This window comes from Ranitomeya imitator, chromosome 6 (assembly GCF_032444005.1).
Source record: "Ranitomeya imitator isolate aRanImi1 chromosome 6, aRanImi1.pri, whole genome shotgun sequence".
Classification (NCBI taxonomy): Eukaryota; Metazoa; Chordata; class Amphibia; order Anura; family Dendrobatidae; genus Ranitomeya; species Ranitomeya imitator.
The window spans coordinates 379,813,200-379,826,081 of record NC_091287.1 but is presented as its reverse complement, the minus strand read 5'-3'; positions in this window follow the sequence as shown (position 1 = coordinate 379,826,081).

Here is a 12,882-nt window from a genome sequence, read left to right as displayed (position 1 = left end):
TTATTCTCTTTAAAAGAAATAAGAACCATATTTTCCAAATACAGTAAATTTGGTTACCATGGAGCAGATACAGAAAACATTCAGTAATCTCTATCATGCTAAGACCCAGTTCTTCCTCAAAACTATCCAATTTTGAAAAAAGGAAAAAGGTCACTGACTTATTTTTTTGTCTTAAAGTGTACTTTTCATTTCAGATGATTTTTCAGAATAAGGATGTGTGCACACAATGGACAACACTATAGTATTTATGATGATCATGTCACTTACATTTGCACAATTTTCCTCTCTGCGAGCTCTATCTTTAATTTGTAGTTGTCTCTGAGCTATCACATGAAGACTAGCTGCTATGATGTCTTCTGTATACAGCACGCACAGAGACGAGGGATTTTTGCTCTCCTGTCTCTATGCAGCACACCCTTCGAACTAGCAGCAGCATGGAAGAAATAGTTAGTAGTGTAACTGTGAATCCAGCACTGAGCTGAGATTCACACATACTAGAATGCACTAATGCAAATTTGTCCAGGGTTTGAGTTATTATAGAAAGTTTGTAGAGTCTGAACAATTGAGTCTAGAACAATACAGCAAAGGATCATTTATGATAATCAAAAAATTTCTAATCCAATTAATTGAAGCAAGTGTCTTGTTTCTCAGAGGAGCATTCTATGTTGAGACTATGAAGTAGCTGTAGCCCTTCTTCTAGGGATGAGATTATGAAAGTCTTGTCCTCATTATAAATCTGTAGTATAGCAGATTGCATCCATTTACATTTCACTTCAACACGGATAAGCGGAAGATGACACTTTTGACCAGGGCCGGACTGGGACTAAAATTCAGCCATGGCATTTGAAGTTACACAGGCCCACTTGTCCCATGGTGACTGTATAATATCTTTGTACACTTGTAGGCAGGGCCGGTTTTAGGCAAAGTGGGGCCCTAGGCAAAGTTTAAAATGGGGTCCAAAATGCTAACATATTGCACATCACACAAAAGCATTTCAGTTGCATTTACATGCGCTGATCTCAGGCCGCTAAATGAGTTTGATCGACAATACTGAAATTGTTCAATGCTTGTTTCCCGGCCTCTTTCCACCAGCTGAGGAATAATGATGGGACAGAACCATCACTAATAGATCACTAACAGATCACCATACAGTATCATGTTATCAGCAGCACATCTACAGTTTACCCCGGCGATGTGCTGCTGAAAACAAGTATTTTTGTTTCGGAAAAACAATCTGAATATGCAGCATTTTACTTGTTTAGTAAAATGCACCCCATAGTCTTCCATATATTATAATGTGCACCACAGTCCTCCATATAGTATAATACACTCCCTATAGTCCTCCATATACAGGTAGTCCTCGACTTACGCCGTTGATCCATTCTTATGTGGCGTTGTAAACCGAATTTCGATGTAAGTCGGACCATACATTCATACAGTACTGTACCATAATAACAGTACAGTACTGCAAACACTTAGCCTATCCAAACACCTATCCTAACACATAATTAGGGTGTTATGGCGTGCAGGAGACTCGTTTTCCTCGTGTAACCGGGTACAGTGTACAGTACTGGACTCTATTCTTCCGATGCTGCACATAGTTACATGTAGTTCAACTTACGACGCAAAACCGTGTAAGTCGGAATGAGGCGTCATATAAAGCGTTGTAACCACGAAACGATGTAACTCGAGACCGTTGTAACCCGAGGACTAACTGTATTAAAATACACTGCTCAGTCCTCCACATAGTATAATACACTCCTCATAGTCCTCCAAATAGCATAATACACTCCTCATAGTGCTCCATATAGTATAATGCACCACCATAGTCATCCATGTAGTACAATTCACTTCCCTTAGTATAATGCACCCCATAGTTCTTCATATAGTATAACGTATTCCCCATAGTCCTCGATACAGTATAATGCAGCCGACATACATTATAATGCAGCTACCACCCTACAGAGCATAATGCAGCCACCCCACAGAGTATAATGCAGCCACCTCAGAGTATAATGCAGCCACCCCAGAGTATAATGTAACCCCCATAGAATATAATGCAGCCCCCCTCATAGTTTAAAGGGATTGTCCACTACTTTCAATTAACCCCCCAATGTATCCCCCTGAGGCCCCTAATGAATTTTGTAAATACCTTTTGTAGCCGTTTTTGCCTGTGAGTGGCGCTATGCCGGCGGCTGAGTCTGGGTCACGTAACCCCAGGCTACAGCTGCCGCCAATTTCTGCTGACGTCATGTCAATTTCCAGACTCTGGAAATTGACGTAAAGTCATGAGCAGGCGTGACCCAGCCTCCACAGACAGCGGTCACTCATCAAGAGTGACTGGGCTGTGGGCGGTGCTGGGGTCAGCGTGTGGGGCTGAGCTGGGGGCGGGGCTTGGGGCTGCGGGGCTGTGCGGGCGTGGCTAGGCTGTGCAGGCTGTCATGGGATGGGGGGCTGTGCGGGGATCTGCGTGCCGGCGCCGGGATGTGCGGTGGCGATCTGTGTGCTGGCGCCGGGCGATGCCGTGGGTCTGTTACCATGCAGGGGTCTGCTTCAGGCAGCCGGGGGGGGGGGATCATTGGTGTGTGTCTCTGTGTGCAGGCATCATCCGATGGGACTACAAGTCCCATCAGGCACTGCCTGCTACAGTGACAGTGAGTGACACATTAGCCAATGATGAGACAGTAGTAGTCCCATCATCCGGCTAATGTGTTGAATGTAAAAAAAAAAACACATACATTACACACATGCAATACATACAACATACAGTACATACAGACATGCAACATGCACCATGCAACATACGACATGCAAATGCAACATATAACATGCACCATGCGACATGCACCATGCGACATGCAACATATAACATGCACCATGCGACATGCACCATGTGACATACAATATGCACCATGCGACATACAACATGCACCATGGGACATGCACCATGTGACATATGACATGCGACATGTGACATGCACCATGCAAAATATGACATGCGACATGCACCATGCAAAATATGACACCATGCGACATATGACACTATGCGACATGCACCATGTGACATGCACCATTCGACATATGACATGCGACATGCACCATGCGACATGCACCATGGGACATATGGCATGCAACATATGACATGCACCATGCGACATGCAACATACAACATGCACCATGCGACATGCACCATGCGACATATGACATGCGACATATAGGGTTGAGCGAAACGGGTCGGCCATTTTCAGAAGTCGCCGACTTTTGGCAAAGTCGGGTTTCATGAAACCCGACCCCTGTGTGGGGTCGGCCATGAGGTCGGCGATCATCTGAATCTGGTATCGGAATTCAGATCCCGAGTTCCGATATGTTTGCAATATCAGAAATCGGTATCGGAATCCATATTTAAGTGTAAAATAAAGAATTAAAATAAAAAATATTGCTATACTTACCCTCTGTCGCGCCCTGGTACTAACCGGCAGCCTTCCTTCCTTAGAATCAGCGCGTGAAGGGCCTTAGATGACGTCGCGGCTTGTGATTGGTCGTGCGACCGCCCACGTGACCGCTGGCGCGACCAATCACAAGCCGCGACGTCACCGAAGGTCCTTCAAGTGCTGATTCTTAGGAAGGAAGGCTGCCGGAAAGAAGCAGGGCGCGTCCAAGGGTGAGTATATACCTAATAGGAATATACTCACCCTCGGACGCACCCTGCTTCTTTCCGGCAGCCTTCCTTCCTAAGAATCAGCGCTTGAAGGACCTTCGGTGACGTCGCGGCTTGTGATTGGTCGCGCGAGCGGTCACGTGGGCGGTCGCGCGACCAGTCACAAGCCGCGACGTCATCTAAGGCCCTTCACGCGCTGATTCTAAGGAAGGAAGGCTGCCGGTTAGTACCAGGGCGCGTCCGAGGTTGAGTAATATTTTTTCTTTTAATTCTTTATTTTACACTTAAATATGGATCCCAGGGCCTGAAGGAGAGTTTCCTCTCCTTCAGACCCTGGGAACCATTGGAAACCGAAAGCACTGCATTGGGTTTCGTGTTTCGGCCGACCCCGACCCCGACCCCGACCCCGACTTTTTTATAGGATCTTCCGATTTCACTCGACCCGACTTTTGAAAAAGTCGGGTTTCGTGAAACCCGACCCGATCCTATAAAAGTAAAAGTCGCTCAACCCTAGCGACATACAACATGCACCATGTAACATGCCCCATGCGACATATGACATGCACCATGCGACATACCACATGCGTCATGTGACATACATCATGCACCGTGCGACATGCACCATGCGACATGCGACATATGACATGCACCATGCGACGTGTGACATACAACATGCACCATGTGACATACAACATGCACCATGCACCAAGCGACATATAACGTGCACCATACAACCTGCACCATGCGACATTCAATATGCACCATGCAACATGCACTACGCAACATCCACCATGCGACATGCAACATACAAGATGCACCATGCGACATACAACATGCACCATGAAACACGCACCATGTGACATGCAACATGTGACATATGACATGTGACATGCACCATGCGACATATGACATGCACCATGCAACATACGACATGCACCATGCGACATACAACATGCACCATGCAACATATGACATGCAACATACAACATGTGACATACACCATGCGATATGCAGCATGTGACATACGACATGCAACATACAACATGCACTATGCGCCATGCAACATACGACATGCACCATGTGACATGCACCATGTGCCATACACCATGCGACATACAACATGCACCATGTGACATACAACATACAACATGCAACATGCCACATACAGTATATACATACAGTACATACATACAACATACATATAGCCATACAGTAGATTAAACATAGAGTACATACTCACCATCACTTGTCACTTTGATCCCTGAAGCCAGTGTCACCTGTAAAAAATATTAAAATAATAAACAAACACTATACTCCCTGATCTGCAGAAATCCAATTAAAGTGAGTGTCCCTGGACGATCTCCCGTGGAGAGCATCAGCTGATGTGAACTCTCTCCAGGAATACAATGATGGAGGGTATCCTTCCTCAATGTATTCCTCACAATGTATTCCTACGCCCCTGTGAGAAAATAGTCCCTAGTCTCACTAGGCACTGCTGTGTGAGAAAGTTCCCACGCAGCAATGCCATAAAGTGAGACACTGAACTGAGGTAACCACAGTGATGCACTGCAGGAGCCATTGTCTCCTGTCCTGTCAGTGTGTCACTGGAGGTCCTACAGAGCAGTGACATCACCCAATGTCACTGTTCTGTAGGGGAGATCGTCGTGGGACACTCGTTAATAATTGGACTGTATCAGACAGGGAGTATACGGTTTATTATTTTTAATTTTTTGCAGGTGATCGAGTATGGAAAGTATGGTTAAATTAAGAATATTAAAATACTTTTTTCTGGCTGTGTCTTTATTTTTTTAACCCTTTCACTACTATAGGGTTAACCCCTTTACCCCCAAGGGTGGTTTGCACGTTATTGACCGGGCCAATTTTTACAATTCTGACCACTGTCTCTTTATGAGGTTATGACTCTGGAACTTCAATGGATCCTGGTGATTCTGACACTGTTTTCTCGTGACATATTGTGCTTCATGATAGTGGTAAAATTTCTTTGTGAAAAAATGGAAATTTGGCGAAAATTTTGAAAATTTTGCAATTTTCAAACTTTGAATTTTTATGCAATTAAATCACAGAGATATGTCTCACAAAATACTTAATAAGTAACATTCCCCACATGTCTATTTTACATCAGCACAATTTTGGAGCCAAACATTATTTTTGTTAGGGAGTTATAAGGGTTAAAAGTTGACCAGTAATTTCTGATGTTTACAACACCATTTTTTTTTAGGGACCACATCTCATTTGAAGTCATTTTGAGGGGTCTACATGATAGAAAATAAAGGTGCTCAAAACCACATTTAAGAGGTTTATTAACCCTTCAGGTGTTTCACAGGAAATTTTGGAATGTTTAAATAAAAATGAACATTTAACTTTTTTTCACAAAAAATTTACTTCAGCTCCAATTTATTTTATTTTCCCAAGGGTAAGAGAAGAAATTGGACCCCAAACGTTGTTGTACAATTTGTCCTGAGTACGCTGATACCCCATATGTGGGGGTAAACCACTGTTTGGGCGCTTGGCAGAGCTCGAAAGGGAAGGAGCGCCATTTGACTTTTCAATGCAAAATTGACTGGAATTGAGATGGGAGGCCATGTTGCGTTTGGAGAGCCACTGATGTGCCTAAACATTGAAACCCCCCACAAGTGACACCATTTTGGAAAGTAGACCCCCTAAGGAACTCATCTAGATGTGTTGTGAGAGCTTTGAACCCTCAAGTGTTTCACTACAGTTTATAACGCAGAGCCATGAAAATAAAAATTATTTTTTTCCCACAAAAATTATTTTCTAGCCCCCAGTTTTGTATTTTTCCAAGGGTAACAAGAGAAATTGGACCCCAAAAGTTGTTGTCCAATTTATCCTGAGTACGCTGATACCCCATATGTGGGGGAAACCACCATTTGGGCGCATGGGAGAGCTCAGAAGGGAAGGAGCGCCATTTGGAATGCAGACTTAGATGGAATGTTCTGCAGGCGTCACATTGCGTTTGCAGAGCCCCTAATGTAACTAAACAGTAGAAACCCCCCACAAGTGACCCCATATTGGAAACTAGACCCTCAAGGAACTTATCTAGATGTGTTGTGAGAACTTTGAACCCTCAAGTGTTTCACTATAGTTTATAACGCAGAGCCGTGAAAATAAAAAATCTTTTTTTTCCACAAAAATTATATTTTAGCCCCCAGTTTTGTATTTTCCCAAGGGTAACAGGAGAAATTGGACCCCAAAAGTTGTTGTCCAATGTGTCCTGAGTACGCTGATACCCCATATATTGGGGTAAACCCCTGTTTGGGTGCACGGGAGAGCTCGTAAGGGAAGGAGCACTGTTTTGCTTTTTCAATGCAGAATTGGCTGGAATTGAGATCGGACGCCATGTCGCGTTTAGAGAGCCCCTGATGTGCCTAAAGAATGAAAACCCCCCAATTATAGCTGAAACCCTAATCCAAACACACCCCTAACCCTAATCTCAACAGTAACCCTAACCACACCCCTAACCCTGACACACCCCTAACCCTAATCCCAACCTTATTCCCAACCGTAAATGTAATCCAAACCCTAACTTTAGCCCCAACCCTAACCCTAACTTTAGCCCCAACCCTAATCCTAACTTTAGCCCCAACCCTAACTGTAACCCTAACAGTAGCACTAACCCTAGCCCTAACCCTAGCCCTAACCCTAGCCCTAATCCTAGCCCTAACCTTAACCCTAGCCCTAACTCTAACCCTAGCCCTAACCTTAACCCTAGCCCTAACCCTAACTCTAGCCCTACCCTAGCCCTAGCCCTAACGCTAGCCCTAACCCTAATGGAAAAATGGAAATAAATACATTTTTTTAATTTTTTAATTTTTCCCTAACTAAGGGGGTGATGAAGGGGGGTTTGATTTACTTTTCTAGCATGTTTTCTAGCGGATTTTTATGACTGGCAGCCGTCACACACTAAAAGACGCTTTTTATTGCAAAAAATATTTTTTTCATTACCACTAATGTTGAGCGATACCGTCCGATACTTGAAAGTATCGGTATCGGATAGTATCGGCCGATACCTGAAAAATATCGGATATCGCCGATACCGATATCCGATACCAATACAAGTCAATGGGACATCAAGTATCGGAAGGTATTCTCATGGTTCACAGGAAAAACAAAATCCAGCTCACCATACCGACATTCCCAGGAGCTCGGAGCACGGAACCGCTGTGTCTGGGCGTGGACGAACAGGAAAGAGAAGGAGATCCAGCTCAACGAAATAGTGAAAAATCCATAGTTTATTTCACTTAAAATATAGTGAAAGGACAAAACATCAGCATGCAGAAAAATTAAAACCAAGGTCAACGCGTTTCCGGTGACTAAGCACCCTTAATCATGACAGGTTATATATTTATTATTTTATTATTATTATACATTTTTATAGCGCCATTTATTCCATGGCGCTTTACATGTGAATACGGGGCAGATATAGACAAATACATTAAACATGAGCAGATAACAAGGCACACGAGTACATAAGGAGGGAGGACCCTGCCCGCGAGGGCTCACAGTCTGCAGGTATATACAGATGATCAGGTTTTTAAATACATCAGATAGGGATTGCATACATTAGTTAGGACTGCTCTGATAAGGGTATACCGTGAAGATTGGTAGAGCAGCTTAGTATACATTTTTTGCAAAAAACGTATCAACCAAATACCCTGTTTTTTACATCTTTTACTAGCACTTGCGGATTACTGCAACATTTTTTCAAACTGAGTGTTTTTGGTTTTACTATTCTCTTTTGTGTCTTCAGGTTTCTTGGTGGTGTGTGAACATGATCATACAGACTTGTTCACTGTGCAAGTAGCCCATGTGTTCCTGTTTCCATAATTGTTCTCTTGTGTCTACAAGACTGGGGAGTTCCACCACTCCTCTTGGGCTATCTGCACAATAGCTGTTCTACCCTGTATGCACACATGGATTTTTCCTCTCTGAACCCTGTTCACACAGGTTATATACAGATGATCAGGTTTTTAAATACATCAGATAGGGATTGCATACATTAGTTAGGACTGCTCTGATAAGGGTATACCGTGAAGATTGGTAGAGCAGCTTAGTATACATTTTTTGCAAAAAACGTATCAACCAAATACCCTGTTTTTTACATCTTTTACTAGCACTTGCGGATTACTGCAACATTTTTTCAAACTGAGTGTTTTTGGTTTTACTATTCTCTTTTGTGTCTTCAGGTTTCTTGGTGGTGTGTGAACATGATCATACAGACTTGTTCACTGTGCAAGTAGCCCATGTGTTCCTGTTTCCATAATTGTTCTCTTGTGTCTACAAGACTGGGGAGTTCCACCACTCCTCTTGGGCTATCTGCACAATAGCTGTTCTACCCTGTATGCACACATGGATTTTTCCTCTCTGAACCCTGTTCACACAGGTTATATACAGATGATCAGGTTTTTAAATACATCAGATAGGGATTGCATACATTAGTTAGGACTGCTCTGATAAGGGTATACCGTGAAGATTGGTAGAGCAGCTTAGTATACATTTTTTGCAAAAAACGTATCAACCAAATACCCTGTTTTTTACATCTTTTACTAGCACTTGCGGATTACTGCAACATTTTTTCAAACTGAGTGTTTTTGGTTTTACTATTCTCTTTTGTGTCTTCAGGTTTCTTGGTGGTGTGTGAACATGATCATACAGACTTGTTCACTGTGCAAGTAGCCCATGTGTTCCTGTTTCCATAATTGTTCTCTTGTGTCTACAAGACTGGGGAGTTCCACCACTCCTCTTGGGCTATCTGCACAAAAGCTGTTCTACCCTGTATGCACACATGGATTTTTCCTCTCTGAACCCTGTTCACACAGGTTATATACAGATGATCAGGTTTTTAAATACATCAGATAGGGATTGCATACATTAGTTAGGACTGCTCTGATAAGGGTATACCGTGAAGATTGGTAGAGCAGCTTAGTATACATTTTTTGCAAAAAACATATCAACCAAATACCCTGTTTTTTACATCTTTTACTAGCACTTGCGGATTACTGCAACATTTTTTCAAACTGAGTGTTTTTGGTTTTACTATTCTCTTTTGTGTCTTCAGGTTTCTTGGTGGTGTGTGAACATGATCATACAGACTTGTTCACTGTGCAAGTAGCCCATGTGTTCCTGTTTCCATAATTGTTCTCTTGTGTCTACAAGACTGGGGAGTTCCACCACTCCTCTTGGGCTATCTGCACAATAGCTGTTCTACCCTGTATGCACACATGGATTTTTCCTCTCTGAACCCTGTTCACACAGGTTATATACAGATGATCAGGTTTTTAAATACATCAGATAGGGATTGCATACATTAGTTAGGACTGCTCTGATAAGGGTATACCGTGAAGATTGGTAGAGCAGCTTAGTATACATTTTTTGCAAAAAACGTATCAACCAAATACCCTGTTTTTTACATCTTTTACTAGCACTTGCGGATTACTGCAACATTTTTTCAAACTGAGTGTTTTTGGTTTTACTATTCTCTTTTGTGTCTTCAGCTAATGGAATAGTACGTCAGCTGGAAGTATTCACCGATTTGAGGTGGGCTTCGGTGGTGAGCCCACTTCAAAGCTGCAACATGTCAGCTGTTTTCAATAAAAAAAAATTACATGATCGCTAATCGACGTAGCGAGAAAAAAAAATCAAAAGCCAAAATTATGTTTTTTTGGTCGCCACGACATTGCATTAAAATACAATAACGGCGATCAAAAGAACGTATCAGCACAAATGTGGTATCATTAAAAACGTAAGCTCGGCACACAAAAAATTAGCCCTCACCCAACCCGATATCTCAGAAAATCTAGACGCTACGGGTATCGGAAAATGGCACAATTATTTTATTATTTTTTTTAGCAAAGTTTGGAATTTTTTTTCACCACTTAAATAAAAAAGAACCTAGACATGTCTGGTGTCTATGAACTCATAATGACCTGGAGAATCATAATGGCAGGTCAGTTTTACGCTGTGTGCACACGTTGCAGATTTCAGTGCAGAATTTTCTGCACAAAATTTGCATCTCCTTGCAGAAAACGCAGCTGCGTTTTTGCGCATTTTTAGCACTTTTGATGTGTTTTTGGTGCGGTTTTGATGCAGTTTTTGGTGCGCTTTTTGCGCGGTTTTGATTCAGTTTTTGCTGCAGTATTTGGTGCGATTTTTGCGTGTTTTTGATGCAGTATTTGGTGTGGTTTTGGTGCAATTTTGATGCAATTTTTGGTGCAGTTTTGATGCGTTTTTGATGCAGTTTTTAGTGCAGTTTTGATGCAGTTTCTGGTGCAGTTTTGATGCTATTTTTGGTGCAGTTTTGATGCAGTTGTTCATGAAGTTTTGATGCAATATTTGGTGCAGTTTTGATGCAATTTTGGTGCGGATTAATGCAGTTTTTGGTGCAGTTTTGATGCCTTTTTGCACGGTTTCGATGCATTTTTTGACTCGTTTTTGGTACAGTTTTGATGCAGCTTTTGGTGCGGTTTTGATGCAGTTTATGGTGCAGTTTTGATGCGTTTTTGGTGCATTTTTTGCGTGGATTTGATGCATTTTTAAATTCATTTTTGGTGCAATTTTTTTGCGGTTTTGATTCAGGTTTGATGCAATTTTTATGCAGTTTTTGGTCCAGTTTTTGATGCGTTTTTTTGTGCGGTTTTGATGCAGTTTTTGGTGCAGTTTTTGGTGCGTTTTTTTGCGCGGTTTTGATGAATTTTTAAATTCATTTTTGGTGCAGTTTTTGCGTGGTTTTTGTAAGCTAAATAAAGATGTATTATTGAACAAAAAAAAAGATTTGTGATGTCATTATTGTCCAACCTCCTCTTTTACATTTGTCCAACCCACACTCAATTACACACACAGATAGACAGATAGATGATAGATGAAATGGATAGACAAATCTACATATAGATAGATCTATAGATGCATACATCTATCTATTCATATATCTATCTATAGATATATCTGGATACATAGATATATCTATTAATAGATGTATGGATAGTGTGTCCATTGTCCAGATTATATCCAAATTAGCTGCAGATTGGATGCTGCGTACATGTAGTCCCATCAGATGATGCCTGCACACACACCCCAAAAGACCCCCCGCACAGTCCCGCACACACCCGAACTGTCCCGCACACACCTGAACAGCCAGGCACACACCCAAACAGCCCCGCACAGCATCGCATACATCCGAACAGTCCTGCACCACCCGAACAGCCAGGCACACACCCACACAGCGCCGCACACACCCGAACAGTCCCGCACACATCCGAACAGCCCCGCACACAACCAAACAGCCCCGCACACACCTGAACAGCCAGGCACACACCCGCACAGCCCCGCACACACCCGCACAGCTCTGCACACACCCGAACAGCCAGGGACACACCCGCACAGTCCTGCACACACCGAACAGTCCCGCACACACCCGAACAGTCCCACACACACCTGCACACATCCGAACAGCCCGCAGACCCTGCCTGCGCACACCCGAACAGTCCCACATATACCTGCACACATCCGGACAACCCCACACAGCCCGCACACATCTGAATAGCCCGCAGACCCCGCCCGCACACATACACGCACACAATCACCGCCTACACACTTCCTTCCTCCCAAACTGCAGCGTTTCTTGGACCCACATCCGCAGCAAAACTGCAGATCTTTTTTACATCTGCAGATTTGCTGCGAATGTGCCCAACTCAATGCAAGTCTAAGGGTGCAGAAATGCTGCAGTTCGGCACAAAAGAAGTGACATGCTGCGGAAAAAAAGCTGCGTTTCAGTGCGGCTTTTTCCGCAACATGTGCACAACAAGTCTGCGGCTCTTATAGACTTACATTGGTTGTGCACTACACTGCGGATTTGATGCAATTCTGTGCGGCAAAAAACTCTGCAGATCTGGAATCAAATCCGCAACTTGTGCACACAGCCTTAGCATTTAGTGAACCTAGCAAAAAAGCCAAGCAAAAAACAAGTGTAGGATTGCACTTTTTTGCAATTTCATCACATTTTGAATTTTTTTTCACATTTTCTTTTACACGACATGGTAAAAGCAAAGATGTCGTTCAAAGGTAGAACTTGTCCCGCAAAAGACAAGCCCCCGCATGGTCATATTTACAGAAAAATTATGGCTCGGGAAAGAAGGGAAGCGATAAACGAAAACGAAAAAAGCTCCAGGGGTGAAGGGGTTTAGAAACAT